A 16,542-nucleotide genomic window follows, 5' to 3' on the forward strand; every position below is an offset into this window, starting at 1 on the left:
TATATACTTTTAATACACTTATATATACTTAAAATATTTCCTGATAACTTTTATTAAAGAGTAACTAGAAAGTGTGGAACAGAATCAATAAGAAGAAACACTTTATAAAACTTGAGCTTGAAGGTAAAAAGATGAAAAGGAGTTAGAGTGGCCTCAAGACAGGGGAGGTTTTTTTTGGATTGAGAGACTACAGCATTTCATAGATTGAAGAAAAGGACAGACAGAGGACAGTTTTTGAAATATAGAGGATGTCTCAACAATACAGTTGTGAAATCAAAACTGAAAAAAATTCATATCGTCCTGTATGATGTTTGTCCTTTAAATTCCATTACAATAGAGCTAGAACTTTGAAATTTTTAATATATGCCTTAGCATACTAAAAGCATAAACTCATTTTGTATAGTTCTGCATTATAATAAAGAGCTAAACGATAATGTTGCACTTCTTAAATGACATCATTCAAACAATTATAGTTAGACAGTCACATATCTTTGTTTTTCCTCAGAGGAAATTAGTGACCATGAGACTCTTTCACAAATTGCAGCACATTTATATTTTAAAGCATCGTGACATGGTTGCAGTACTCTTGCTAATATAATATCATCACCAAAACAACCTGGAAAAGAACACCTGCTGAAAGGGGAGAAAAATGTGTTAGACAACATATAATTTTATATTTGTTAACATTGAGAGCTATTGAAAAGATAATAATATTGAAGTTATAGAAATACCGCAAGATGGTAACGGAAAATGTATTACTTATAATATAGAATTTCTTAATGACTTCAAGAATTAATATTCCAGGTAAAATATATTGCCTTCAATCTGCTCTGTATAACAAGTGCTGTGATTCTGTGTCAGAAGTTCTTTTAGGATTTGTGGCATTTTAGTTGGCAGTACCTTTTAATTTTGCTAAATTCATCCCGCATTTGGAGGTTTTTCTATTTGTTCTGTAGAGAGATATGGAATATCTTCCTAAGAAGCACTTTTAGCTATAAGGGCACTATTTAATGGGTTAGAACAATAATGGAGTTGAGGAAAGGAGGACCATGATAGTAGATAGTACTTAAGAAAAATAATGGCCAGTGGTAAAGATGGCATTACGACCATAAATCTCCCATGTGACAGAAAGTCTCTTAATGAAATGCCAAAATTTTTGAATGCCTAAGACACATCAAAAAGTTGGTCCAAATCTGGCAAATGAGGAATATTTCAGCTGCCATTACCAAAACCCATTACCATAGATCCCTTGCTCCTTATTCTTTTCATTCTTATTCTCTTCCTGATTCTTTTATTTCCTCTTCTCGATCCAATCATAGATACCTCTGCATCTTGGTGTCAGTTCACCATTTTGGGCAAGCTGCCTTGAAATTCCCTCTCACCTCCAGACCCAAGCTCTCCATTGCTTTTCTCCAAAGACCTCTGCTCCTCTGCATTAGCCAAGGTCTCACGTGTGAGCTGGACAGTTTTCCTAGACGAATTATCAGTTTTATTTTTTTTAAAGATAGATTTATTTATTTATTTATTTGTTTGTTTATTTATTTATTTATTCATGAGAGAGACACAGAGAGAGAGAGAGAGGCAGAGACACAGGCAGAGGGAGAAGCAGGCCCCATGCAGGGAGCCTGATATGGGACTCAGTCCCAGGTCTCCAGGATCACGCCCTGGGCCGCAGGCTGGCACCAAACCGCTGAGCCACCCGGGCGTCCCAAGAGATCAGTTGTAAAAGTGCTGGCTGCTATTATAACAACACTGGGGTTCAAAATCCAAGGATAGGTGTTCCCTTAACCATTTGAGAATCTAAGCTGGAGCTATTCTTAAGACAATTGTGACGCTGGTAAAAATAACCCATGGTAACTCCTAGCTTGCAGATGTGGCTCCTTTTAATTTTCTGTCTCTCCCTTTCTTCCATCTCTTTAAATTCCATCTTTCAGGTGTCAGTTTTCGGAGTAAGCCTCAGTGCGATCTATCATGGGAGAAATTCACCTCGTGTTCTCAAAATACAATAATTACCAGTCTCAGAGAACTCCCTCCTCCCCAAAAATGCCTGTCAGGTTCCATGAAGAATTTTAGACATCACTGGGGGAGAAATTTTTGTTTGGCAGAACTTTAGATATTTTGGAGATACAGACAATTGCCTATTTATGTTAATTTGTAAGAAGATCTTCATCTCTAAATTATAGTTTCTGAGATCGGTAATAACTACTAATTATTGATAAGAATGATAATATTAAAAATTTATCATGTACTAGGTTTTCTTCTCATTGAATCCTCAAAACAAGTATAGGATACAACATATGATTATTCTCATTTTACTTGCAGAGAGTAGAGATGCAAACAGGTTTATAAACTTGCCCAAAGTCACTTGATAGGAGTACTGCAGAGCTCTCTTATTTATACTGAAGCTACAGTATAAATAGTAGTCCTACAAAGTACTATGCCTACTCAAAAAAGAAAGAAAAGCTACTATGCCTGCTCACTTGAAATTTTAAACAGAGAAAATTAGGGTTGTACTGACTCATTGTATTGCACATAGAGTCAAACATTTCTAACCATTTTCCATTTGAATTATTGATTCTGCTTATAGATATCCAACAAGTATCACCTACCATGAAACAATTCAGAAGAAATGAAACCAATAGACATATTAAATCAAAGTATTTAAGGATGTTGGGATCCCTGGGTGGTGCAGCGGTTTAGCGCCTGCCTTTGGCCCAGGGCGCGATCCTGGAGACCCGGGATCGAATCCCACGTTGGGCTCCCGGTGCATGGAGCCTGCTTCTCCCTCTGCCTGTGTCTCTGCCTCCTCTCTCTCTCTCTCTCTTTCTCTCTCTCTCTGTGACTATCATAAATAAATAAAAAATTTTTTAAAAAGTATTTAAGGATGTTAGAAAGGGGGGGTTACATACACAGAAATAAATATCCCTTAATGATGAGGGATATGAAACTTAGAAAACTTAGAAAAATGGTTACACAGTGCAGGATATAGTGAAGATGCTCCCAGATGGAACTAGACCTTCCCAGGTGTAGGCCCTCAAGGCTGGTAATTGTTAAGGATGCTGCCAATAGGGAATAATGGTTCTACAAGAACAAAAACTCACTTTTTTCATCCTTAAGGGGGAAAGAGAGAAAGGAGGAGGTTAGAGAAGAGAGGGAGATTATATCCTTCTGAATCATCCCTGCCTGACTATTCTGGAGATGCTAATTCCTTGTGCATCTTGTCACCATATGCCAGAAGTTGTGCAGAATGACTTCAATGCATTTTTCCCAAAATTCACGAGAGACACAGAGAGGCAGAGACACAGGCAGAGGGAGAAGTAGGCTCCCTGTGGGGAGCCCAATGCGGGACCTGATCTAGGACCCCAGGGATCAAGACCTGAGTGAAAGGCAGATGCTCAACCCATGAGCCACTCAGGTGCCCCTCAATGCTTTCTTCTTACTGAGTAAATTGAATATTAACTTCTTGGGCATTTTGTTGCAGAGATCAAGCCAGCTTAAAGTCCATTTTTGTACCATTTCTCTCTATTCTGAAAAAAATTATGAATTCATACATTCAGGAACCTCTTAAAACGTTCCAAATTTTCACAATATCCAGAAGAGACATCCAGTTTAATCTGGAAGGAAAAAATTAAAAAAGGCATGCCAGTTAGGACTTAACAATGACAAGAGACTAACACAACCTTTAAAGGGACATTTGGATTTTTTTTTTAATTTTTTAATTTTTTAATTTTTTTTATTTATTTATGACAGTCACAGAGAGAGAGAGAGAGAGAGAGAGAGAGAGGCAGAGACACAGGCAGAGGGAGAAGCAGGCCCCATGCACCGGGAGCCCGATGTGGGATTCGATCCTGGGTCTCCGGGATCGCACCCTGGGCCAAAGGCAGGCGCCAAACCACTGCGCTACCCAGGGATCCCCACATTTGGATTTTATAATGATAAGAAAAATAGAAATATAGTGTGGGCAATGGAGAACAAATTGGAAAGAACTTAATTTGTCTCCTCATTTGGTTTTTACATTGGCTAAGAGTAAATTGGGGTTATAGTCACAGATCCTGGAGGAAACATAATTACATTGATGACAGTAAATATACAGCCAACCTTATTTACAATTTTCTTTATTTTTCTTTTGAAAAGAATTTAATCCAACTGTGTATTAAGTAATACTTGTATTAGAGTTACCTTGAAAAAGTTCAATTGTAATGGCAATGAAAAACCACTATCTATACATTACTTGTGTAATATTTAAAAATTAAAGAGGAGGGATCCCTGGGTGGCTCAGCGGTTTGGCACCTGCCTTTGGCCCAGGGCGCGATCCTGGAGACCCGGGATCGAATCCCACATCAGGCTCCCCGTGCATGGAGCCTGCTTCTCCCTCTGCCTGTGTCTCTGCCTCTCTCTCTCTGTGACTATCATAAATAAATAAATAAAAATTTAAAAAAAATAAAATAAAATAAATAAAAATTAAAGAGGAAAACAGTTTTTATCCCTAATTCACCACATTATTTTGTTACTGATATTATACCCTTTAAACTTTAATACCAAGTGCACTTTCTGATTTAAATATACTTCGAAAGGGCAAGAATAGAAAGAGTAATAAGACCATAAAAACAAATTCAGAACAAAAATCCTATCTTTCTATTTTCTGAAAATACAATGGAGACTTAGTTCTGACTTAGAGTTTTGTTTTATATATTACCATTAATCTCTATTGCTTGCCACAAGTATTAATATCTGGTACTATTTTAAATTAATGAAAGAAAACTTCTAATGTTTATATTTTAACAACTTAAATTGGAAAAAAATCATTTGTAATCTTAATCATTTGTAATCTTAATGCTTTAGTGTGCCTGCATATCTTTTCATTCAAAATTGAATTAAGTTCTTTGAAAAGGAACTTGAGAATTCCAAGTGAAAAAAGTGTGGTTTTGAAACAAATGGTTTTTAAAGAGAGAACAGATGTTCTAAATTTTTTATTCAAGCAGTCTTTTGATATTACTATAGCAGTAGTAAATATTTATAACTCCATATTGAGAAATTCTATAGTCCCCCTTTTCAGGGTCACCATTTGAAATTATTTTTATTTTCATTTGATTAGCAATTTTACGCATAAAATATTAGAAATATTTAATATTATAAATATCATTTATATTACATAGTGTCATAAATTTCAATGGGCTATACAAGTATATATATTTGTGCAAATATAATTTAAATTTTCTTTAAAAATCCTCAAAATTAGCTCTTCCTTATTTACAATGAGTAACTCAAAGTTGAGATAGCATAAATAGAATATGAAAATACATTAGCTCAAAAGGACATGTAAACAAATTCATTAATAATGGTCAAGAGTATATATTGCAACATGAAGAAAGATTAGAATATTTTCGTTTTGGCTCAGTAGCAAACTTCTGATCTCTTTAGAATAAAAAAAGAAGTCAAAATTGACTTTAAGTACTCTCTAGAGAAATACTGCTAAGTAATCCACAAAAGTAGAACTTCTAAAAAATTAGATTAAATTATTAGTATAGAGCATGGTCATTGAAAATGACCTGACATAAAGGAGTGAAGATCTGGATTCTGTTCTTTTGTTTGCCACTTACTGGGTTTGTGATTCTGGGAAATGTATTTTACCTCTCTGAGCTTCAGACACCCAACCTTGCTTCAACAATGAGTTTCTAAAGTCTTTTCAAGATAAACTATAAGAAGTGCTGCCACTACTCTGCCAATATCCCCTTAGATTCCTTTATCATTTGAATGCATGTAAGTGCATGCATGCACGCATGCACAGGAGACCCAGATGAAGGTTTACCCTCTACAGTCACCACCTGGTCATCGTGTCAGTGAGCCATCCTTAGCTTTGGGAACCTAAGGCCACTTTGCTTGTAAAACTAACCTGCCTTAATTATTGACTGATCTGCGTGGCAGGATTGAAACCCCAGCTCCATATCATTAACTCTCTTGCCTTTGGATAGGAACAATTTTGAGATGAGACTTCCTTCCCAAGGGTTTTCCTTTAGGATGAAGCCAGTCACTGACTGAGATCTTGAAGTTGGACTTCTGGATGGACTTCCTGTACAGCTTCCTCACTCTATTATTTTCCTGGGAGCACTTCATTTTCAACTCAGAGTACATTTGTGGATACCTGAAACAAAAATAATCTTTTTTTAATTGAGGTATAATAGATATGTAACATTGCAAGCAACAGTATTCTGATTTTTTTTTTTTAGGTTTGACATGGATTTATGTGAATACTATCTCATGTCTGGCATTAGATAATGCACATTATCTCAAAAAAAAAATATTGCAAGAACTACTGTACCACAATTTGTGCCTCAAACAAGTCAGAGTAAATGTTGTTATAAATGTTACTGTAAGGTAATTACTTCATATAATCTAATAATATCATTGATATTAATAATAATATAGAGATTAGGGATGGTCCTTGCCATCTTTGAATCACTAACACATTTCTATAAATCAGATATTTCTCAAGTAGATTTAAAATCTTACCAAAAATTGGAGTCTGTTTTGTAGTGAAATGGAAAAAAAAAAAAAAAAAACTGAAAAAAGGGAAACTATAAAAAAAAAGATTCAAACAAAAATGAAAATAAAAAAAAAGTGAATTGGGTAATCTTACACATGCATTTAAAAATAGAAAATTAATGTAGTACGTGAGATTAAGATTTATTTTAGAGAAAGATATTAGTAAATGACTAATCAAACATACATGATTTCAAGGTCAAATGAATTGAAAGATTCTGTTTTATGTTTTCATTTACTTTGCAAATCAAAAAATATTTTAAAAATACTATCTTTGTAGTATTTTTAATACATAATATATACATACATAATCTCTGAATTTATTTACAAAGTTTCAAAAGATACTGATGTGTGGAAATACTTGCATTAAGGTTAAAAAATATCACCTCTGATACAGACTAATTGTGATTTTATTTATTTTTTTCTAATTGTGATTTTAATTAGATGAATTGAACAATATATTCTTTTGAAGACTAAAATATTTATGAGGGAAAGGGCCTCTTTAATATATGTTGCTACCTCAAAATACTGTTTTTTTCTCCTAATAAGTAAAATAAGAAAAATACTACATAGCCTAACATTTTCTATATTTCACAATTATGTGCATTGAATTCAACCTGAGGGTGGGGGCTTATTTGTTGGGAAAAAAATAGTTTAAAATTAGCAGCATATTCGCTCTTACTTTGCTTATCAATAATTTCAAATATTGTTCTCAACTTTCAGTTTGGCATTTGGCAAGTTTCATTTTGACAGATCCTTGAAGAACTTAAATGCTACCTAGATCTATACTACACTGCTACATGGACTTCATTCTTGTAATGACAAACTGTTTTCTCTTCTTCACTTGATTCCATGTGACCTGTTTTATTAATGTGTATCACCTAGCAAAGTGAAATGAAAAGTATGTGGGGGTTTTTCCTATTAAACACAGTCTTAGATTTTTAAATAAAATGATCTAAAAATATATATCATTATTGGCCTCATGTAATCTGAAGTTGAGAACTGATACACAGGGTGGAGTTTCTTTTATAATAAGGTTAAGAAAGCATGATTGTCCTACTATTATCGCTAGCAGAAGAATTCTAATTATGAATTATCATCTTTATTTACTAGCTACCTCTTGTTCTGCTACTTCTTTAACTGTATCATTTCAGGACTATGTGTACAAAGCACGGTGAAGTCACATAAAGTTTTAAAACATGCAAAGAAGAAATTTGTTTATATGTTTACTTTGCTCAACAGAAATTAAGATTGCTGCTCCTTTCTCTGGATTTATATTTATCAGTTATATATTTTTAATCTTTCAATCTTTATGTGTCTTTTTATTTTTGCTTACAAAAATTTTTGGATCCTATTTTCATTTCTTCTTTGTCTTTTATTTGGTAAGTTTATTATATTATTTTGTTTCAGTTTTTATCCAGGGTTTAATTCTGCCGTCTTATTTAATGCTTTTCATCCTATAATGTATGTGCTCTTTTAATGAAATTCTATAAAATTGTCTTCTGGTGTTTTGAAAGTTACATAGACTAATTTTATTGTTTTTCTTTACTTTAAGAAACATGAGATAATTTCTCCATCTTGAATATATCGGTGTCTATACTTCCATCTTACAAAAGAAACACATCAGTATACCTCATGGCTTCTGTTCCCTCTACCTCATCTCGTATTACTAATATCTGGAATATTTCTTCCAGTCACATATATAAAGTTTCTCTTCTGTCTCATTATTCATTTGTGTAGTAATTTAAAATAATATAATGTAAATTTAATTATGTATATAGGCTTTAGAAACATTTATCTTATCCAGTTCATTGTCTATCTTTGAGTACAGCACTCCTCAGAAGTCCTAGTAATTCATTTAGCCTGTGAGCTTTTATATTACCTGTGGAATATTGGCTCTTTGATCTTGGAGAAGCTCCATAAGCCAGACTATAATCTTTGTCAGTCTAGGCTAGTTCAAGATTTGTATATATGAAGGGTAGGCATGAGGCATTAAGGCACTAGCAACCAAAGTTATCATTCTATTTTACAGCTCCAAGCGAGAAACAACTCCAACAGGATTTCACCCCTAAATCCAACTTCTGAAGGCAGTTTTCAAGATTGTATTTTACAAACTCTAGGGGTTGGATCCAGGAAAGTAAAGAACCGAAAGCTCCCAGACTGACAGCCCCCACCACTTTCACCTCATGCAGAAAGAACCTTGCCCACATAGATAACCACAGTAGTGGTTTGAGAAAAAGGTATAGGTAATGATTGTCCAAAGGGAAGGAAGTGGGAGGGTGGAGTGAAGAGAGACAAAGAGAATTTAAATTGTTCTTTTTTCCAGCTTTTGTCTAGCCTAAACTGTGGGCTTCCCATTCTTCATACAGAGTGATTTAAAATCCTGCTTTTATTACTGCTGCTGCTCTTAGATTTTGTATTCTGTATCTCCCTATTATGTCTTCAGCATTATTTTTAGAAGTGCTAACCAGCAGCTCCTGAAACTTGGACATCTTGTTGAACACATGATTTTTTGTATGTGTGGATGGTAGTGTTGTATCTGTATTCAGAATGCGTTATTTATGTAAAGATTTTTGATTTAGTGGTTTACAATTTTTTTCTATAACTCATTTTGCCCTTTTAAATTTTGCACATGTTTCTTCATTTGCTTTTATGAATTTACATCTAGAGACTTCACAGCTAGACAATATTATTGTTGAGTTGAAAATCTATTTTTACAATGAGAAAATCTCTACTTACGATGAAAATAAGTATTTTAAATACTGACTTTATAAATATTCCTTTGAAAGGATACTTAAATGGAGTGTGAAAATGCCAAGCATCAGCTAATAAATCTTTGTAAGAATTTCTGTTCATATGCAATTTTTTATTTATTTTATTTATTTTATTTTTTAAAGATTTTATTTATTTATTCATAAAAGACAGAGAGAGAGAGAGAGGCACAGACACAGGCAGAGGGAGAAACAGGCTCCATGAAGAGAGCCTGACGTGGGACTCGATCCCGGGTCTCCAGGATCACACTCTAGGCCTAAGGCAGCGCTAAACCACTGAGCCACCTGGGCTGCCCATATGCAATATTTAAATGCATTGATAACTCACAAATATAAAACCTAGAGTAAATAAATAACATGTGATGAGACTCCTTAAATCCCATCTAAAATCTTGTTCTTTTGTGAATAAAATTGAATACTGTAAGTATGACCTCTTTTGTAGCCTAAATAATCTCTACACCTTATTTGAATGAATTAAACCACCTTGTATTTTTCAAACTATAATAGCAGCCCAATCAAAAGGAAAAAAAAAAAAAAAAGTCATATGGTTGCCAGTAGGAGTACCTGGCCTTGTATTGGAAGTGCCAAGGCAGCAAATAATGTAAGACAAGTAATACTCATTTAAACTCTCGTTCATTTTATCGATTCCCCTCACTGCTCTAAAAAAGCAACTTGCTTTATTCGCGGAAACCGACTGTACTGTCCTTTGGCTCCACCTCTCCCTGTCCCCTTTTTTGACCCCACCTCCTCTTTTTTTCTCTTCCTCCTCAACCTACTTCACTTGTTACTGCCATTTCTTTCACCATTTATTTACTTCCCCTTCCTGATATTGTCCCCTTTTTTTCTTCCTATGCTTCATTCATTATTGAGTAGTAGTGGGCCATTTCTCTACTTACAAGCACCAATGATGGTTATATTTATTTTTTATCGAATGCTTTCTAGGTGCTAGACATGGTGCTTAGCATTTTAGAGTTGTTAGTCTTTGGCATCCTGTTATGTCTGAATATTTGTGTCCCCCTCACTCCACTAATTTATATATTGAATTCTAACCCACCAAGGTGATAGTATTAAGAGGTAGAGCCTTTGAGAAATTATTAGGTCATGAGGGCAGAGCCCTTATGAGTAGGATTAGTGCCTTTATAAAAGAGACCTCCGAGAGGTCTCTTGACCCATCCACCATCTGAGGATACAGCAAGCGGGTGCTGTCAGGCCTTCATCAGATGCCACATCTGCTGATACCTTGACCTTAGACTCCCCAGCCTCCAGAGCTATAAGAAGTAAATTGCCACTATTGATAAGCTACCCAGTCAATGGTTTTTGTTTTGTTATAGCAGCCCAAACAGAGTAAAACAGATGTGATAGAATTTGTGTGTGTTTCTGTTAAAATTGTACTCTACCAATTTTAAATTAGGTTCAAATTAATGGACTAATGAATTTAGATTAATATAGATTTTAAAGCTCTAGAGCTATGTGTATACACTTGGAATAAATAGTCTGTGCATACTTTACTCCCATGTTGATTTAGATATTTTACTAAAAATAGGACCAATATGCAATACTGCAGGAATAAGTATTTAAAAGAAAGTTGAAAATGGAATAATCCTAAAATTTTTCATAAATTTGTTTAATCTATTGTTATTCTTTAAATATCCTGGCTTTACCCTTTCCTTCGCATTGGAACACCAACCAAAAAGTAGACGGTCCTTCATAACAAACTCAGTAGGTGTTACCATATACAACAATGACATTTAGGGGTGAAAACTGTCTTTTTTAATCATTAAATTCTGTATTAAATTATTTTACAATAGATTGGTAACATTGCACTGAACCTAAACTTGCTCAATCTCTCTAAGAATAAAGTAAGTTGCAAGGTTTGCTTTGCTCAGCTCTTTCAAAAGGATAAAAAAATGTGAAAACATTTGTATTGTAATTGCAGGAATCGAATTAGTTTCACTTTATAGAGCCAAAATGATGCAAAATGTGTAACATCATTTACATTTTAAATCCCAAGAATTTTGAGCCAAGCAAAGAAGGTGAAGTAAACATACTCAGGCTTTGAGTGAAATTAAAAAAACAAAAACAAAAAGCACACAAAAAAACAAGAACCAAAAAACAAAGGTACTTTAGAGGACTTATCAGATTCCTTGAACAGAAAGTTGTGTTTCTGTTTTGTTTTGGTTAATGTTTTATGTTTTTTTTCCTGGAGTTTATAGTGTCCTGCAGATTGGTAGACCAAACATCCAGAGACCAGATTATGAAGAACCAGAAAAGTCATGCTAAAGAGTTTTAAACTTGCCTTGGATTTGTAGAAAACCAATGAAGCATGATCTGATTTTATTTTAGAAAGATTAGTTTCACTACAATGTCAGACATTTAATAAGTGAAACAAAGCTGGGGGTAGAGAGTACTGTTAAAGTTATGCAGTGGTTCTGGAGAAAAATTATGAGAGCCTGGATTAAACACTGACAGTTAAAATAGAAATGGTTATCTGTGAAGTTGATTGAGGAAGATAATTTCTTGGACTTGTGATGAATGAAATTGGGATGCTAAGCATCCAGAGTGACTCGTAGAGTCTTTATTGGGAGATTCTTTGATAATTATACCTTTTACTGGTACAGAGAATCCAAAAAGAAAAAAAAAATGTTAGAAGATGACAAGTTTTGTTTAGAATGTGCTGAAATTGTAGTACATGAGAGCTATTCAAGTAGACATGTCTAGCAGGCAGTTTGACATGAGATACATGTTCAAATAAGTTGCATAGATTTTATTAATAAAAGGAATGATAAAGGTAGATATGATATCTTTGATAAATTTGATAGGCTGTGTCATAGCTTTTATTAATAGTTTTATTAATTCAAGTCAACTTCAGTTCTTAAGTTCTGGAATCATTAGGACTTTTGGAATATCCTCAAAACTAAATATATTTTATTAACCAATATGAAGGGAAATAAATATAATAGACAAAGCAGAAAATGGATTTAGTTCATACGTCTCTTGTATTATTCTCCTTTGTTACAAGGTAAATATGAACTAAAATAGCATTATGTTCAATAATCTAGCTAATACATTTTTCAAAATAGAAATTCAGTGCTGGGAGCATTGCTGAAAAATTGGTGCATATATTTCTAGTGTCTTTTTTAATTAATTTATTTATTTTGCTTATTATGATCTTTGGAATACACTTTAGCAGTATGTATCGTGATCTATAAGTGTGTCCAAACTATTTGATTAATTTTATTCTCTGGATGCCTGGGTGGCTCAGTCGGTTAAGTGCTTGCCTCTTGATTTTGGCTCAGGTCATGATTTCAGGATCGTGAGATCCAGCCTCACATCAGCTGGGAATCTATTGGAGATTCTCTCTCCCTCTCTCTCTGCCCCTGTCTCCCTTTCTCTCTTTCTCTCTCAAAGAAATAAATCTTCAAAGAAAAATTTAGAGTCACCTGGGTGGCTCAGTCACTAAGTGCCTGCCTTTTTATTTTGGCTCAGGACATGATCTCAGGGTTGTGAAATCTAGTTCCACACTGGGCTCTGTAATGGGCGTGGAGCCTTCCTGGGATTCTCCCTATCCCTCTGCTTTTCATCACCTCCCACTTGAGCTCTCTTTCTCTCCCTCTCTCTCTCTCTCTCTCTCTCTCTCTCATTCTTTCTCAAAAATAATTTTAGGGATGTCTGGATGGCTCAGGTTGGGAAAGGGATCCACTCCCTGTAAAGCAGTGAACTGTGACAGATTGATCATATTGCATTACCTGGAAGCTCTTGCTATAATGTGCTAAAGTGGAGGAAAGTGATGTTCCCAGGAAATAATGGATATGTCAGGGGAGGAATGAGGAGTTCTTGTTAGAAAAGACTGATGTCTGCTACCATCTGAAAGATAATGAATTCATGTAAAGATTCTTGGTGTTTGTAGCCTAGTTATTAGCATTTTTTGTAGCATTCAGCAACCTACTTCATATGACTCCTCTTGCCACATATGTTCTTAGATGCCTGTCAGTTATCTCCTTTCTAGTATATTCAGTATGTCTGATTCACCCTTATTCTCAAATGATTTTGCTTTTTCTCCCATTCACTCCCATTGCCAATCAAACCTGCTTCTCCTGCAGTCTTCCCATATCAGAAATGCTACCACTTTCCTCCCAGTTTGCTCAGAACAGAAAGTTGGAGTCATTCTTGACTTTTCCCTTTTCCTTTACTTATAAAGTAAATTACTCACTTTCATATCTAGCTCTTACTTGAGTCTGAAAAATATATAGGACTCTATCCCTCCTGCCAAAAGTATTTCTTCTAGATTATTTCATTACCTTCCAAATTACCATCTTCCCATATCTTCTTTACCTCTGTTTTCTTCTCCATGTAGCAGCCAGAATGATAATGGCTAAATACAATTGACTCATACTTAAAATGTCTATGGTTTCCACTGAACTCAATATAAAAGTCAATGCTTAGGTGACCTACAATCATCTGATGCCAATATTAGATGTCACTTGCCCACAAGTTCTGGTTACACTGTACATTTTTAGTTTCTTGAACAAATGCCTGCATTTCCCCCTCATCCCCAACTCCCTGAGCTTTATCCAATCCCTTTCTGAAATAATTCTTTTCGTACTGCATGGCTGTGTCTTTGTCTCATAGATTTAAGCTGTTAAATTTCCTTACTAAGGCACATTCTACCATCAGATATAATTAAAAGGTATCTTTCATGTTATTCTCTCTCTTAAGAGCTCCTTGTTTCCCTTTACATCATTTAGCAATATTTGTAACTTTATGCCCATTGGTATGTTTCCTTATTGGAAACCTATCTTTTCCATGAACTATAGGTAGTGAAACAGCAAGGAAGCAATGTTTTACTGAGACACTTGGGTAGCTCAGCGGTTGAGCATCTGCCTTCGGCTCAGGATGTGGTCCCAGGTCTAGGGATCGATTCCTGCATTGGGCTTGCCTGTAAGGAGCCTGCTTCTCCCTCTGTCTATGTCTTTGCCTGTGTCTCATGAATGAATAAAAATCTTTAAAAACAAAGTGTGTTGTTTACCACTTCCTGTGTATAAAGAGGATGATGTTTAGCACTCCATACACACCTCTCAAGAGAGAGCCTGTACCACTTCTGCTACTGCACCATTTGCACAGTTGTGTCTTATTCAGGGGTTGGATTCCGAAATGGCTCTTAGTGAAAAATTGGCAAAAAATTTCATAGAAAGAGATGTATTGGTAAATATAAAACATACAAAATAATGAATATCTATTAAAATAAAATTGTATTGGATTTGTAATTACAGAGAAAAAGTGAGTTCATAGTTTAATTTGTATAGTTAAATGTGCTATAATTACTGGTGGGTGAATTAATAGTTATAGATACTCATTAAATATATGGAATCAATAAATTATAAATACTCTTTAAATATTTGGAATCCACTATGTCCAGCTTTAAATGCCTTTGCCTATTATTTCTTTATTAAAGATGAATAGACATCCAAAGCCACTAAGTAAGTCCTTTCATACATAATACCTTCAGATTCTGTTTTACTAGATTTTGCAGTTTAGACATACATTTATGGGGTTATATTTTATTTATTTATGCATTTATTTGTTTATTTGTTTATCTCTTTTTATGAGTGTGTTGAAGGAAATTTGAAGGATAATGCATTTTCCAATGCTAAGAATTTCTTGAGTTTGCCAGTAAAGTTTGATCTGTGTCTACAATTTGTCTGGCCAAGTTTGATTCATGACCTCCATTGTTTTCTAGCTGATTGTCGACCTGTAATGCTGTGCTGATTCTGCAAGTCTGTAGTGATTTTAATCTTGTCTCCCTTATGCTTATGTTTCCCGGATACTGTCATCAGCATATTGTTGTTAATGAACGACTGCCTTGAAGACTTTTATGTCACTTCTCAGTTTAAAAAACTTTATAATACATTAAAATTAAATCAATAGCATAAAATAAAATGCTCACAGTCCCCTGAAGTGAATCTTTTCTTCAAAACAGGAGTCTTTTTTTTAAACCATAATGACACAATGGGCAGAGTATTCTATCCTGACTTTCCTGAATAAAAATACCAAGCAAGAAAAAGCTAGAACAGTCTTTTCTATACTTTCAGGATGTCAATTTTAATATTGTTGGTAAGTTCCTGTCTCTGTGATACAGGGCTTGCTTCTTTTGGTTTTGTTTGTTTGTTTGTTTGTTTTTAGTAGTAATAATTTTTAAGGTTGAATTAAGGTCCTATGGTTCTAGGATCAATACTACTATGACTCTGCTAGAACTTCCTAATAACTATATTGAAACTCCATTTTTCCAAATTGATTTTGTGTATGTCTCTGTGTGTTAGAGACTAAAAGTGGCAATAAGCAACATCCTTCTTTATCCTCCTAAATTCAGAACTAATTGCAAAATAGAAGATTCAGGGAAATTGACTTAGAATGTCATCTAACCTGGATTGAAATGCAGCCATGTAAGCTTCTAGTACATTCTTATCTGAACTGAAGTCTGTAAACTTATGTCTGGGAAAGCTGAAATTTCATCTTGTGGATAGGCCATGCTACTAAGAAATAGAACATGTTTATTTCTTCCAAGATCACCTACTAGTTAATAAATGAAGAGGAGTGAGTGAGAGGTAGGACTTCTGCTAGAAATCCCCTTCTGCGAATATGGGCCAAGGGAATGGAGGGTCCCCTGACAAGTAGAAGGTATATGTTATAGACCAGGATGTTATTAAGGGGATGTTTGAGACTTGATGTATCAGAAAATTCTCCTGAGCCCTATTTCCTATAGAAGACACTTCTACATTCGTTATTTTTTTTCCCTAATTATCTTCACTGGAAGAATCACCTTATTAATTTCTCACTCAAAATATACAATTCAGGCAAGAATGAGGATGGAGTACATAAGCTTTTTCTTGGAAAAAAAAATTCTGTAGCACTTGGATGGCTCAGTCAGTTAAGTGTCCAACTCATGATTTTGACTCAGGTCATGATCTGATAGATCATGGGATAGAGCCCTGCATTGGACTCCAAGCTAAGCAGGATCTACTTGAGATTCTCTCTCTACCTCTCCCCCTGGCCTTCCCCCCATTTGCACTCTCTTGCTCTCTCTCTCTCTCTCTCTCTCTCTCTCAAGTCAATCAATCTTTTTTCTTTTTAAAAAATCCTAATCAATTCATGAAAATGTTTCTCACTTGATGTTATAGCACCAAATCCTCAGACACATGTTGGATTTGTACCATTTCTTTAATTCTCACTTTAG

At 34.7% G+C, this 16,542-nt stretch overlaps 1 protein-coding gene and 1 long non-coding RNA gene across 5 annotated transcripts in view; one reads left to right on the top strand and one right to left on the bottom strand.

Moving 5' to 3' along the window:
• Positions 1 to 16,542, top strand: part of CCSER1 (coiled-coil serine rich protein 1) — a 1,365,561-nt gene that overhangs the window by 684,425 nt on the left and 664,594 nt on the right. The window lies entirely within an intron of this gene.
• The window catches only part of LOC112645334 (uncharacterized), a 46,264-nt gene continuing 34,679 nt past the window's right edge, over positions 4,958 to 16,542 (bottom strand). Inside the window, exon 5 of the long non-coding RNA XR_003127046.3 lies at positions 4,958 to 6,142. This is a non-coding gene — a long non-coding RNA (uncharacterized LOC112645334). The remainder of the gene's footprint in view (positions 6,143 to 16,542) is intronic.

The sequence above is a fragment of the Canis lupus genome, chromosome 32 (genome assembly GCF_003254725.2).
Source record: "Canis lupus dingo isolate Sandy chromosome 32, ASM325472v2, whole genome shotgun sequence".
NCBI lineage: Eukaryota > Metazoa > Chordata > Mammalia > Carnivora > Canidae > Canis > Canis lupus.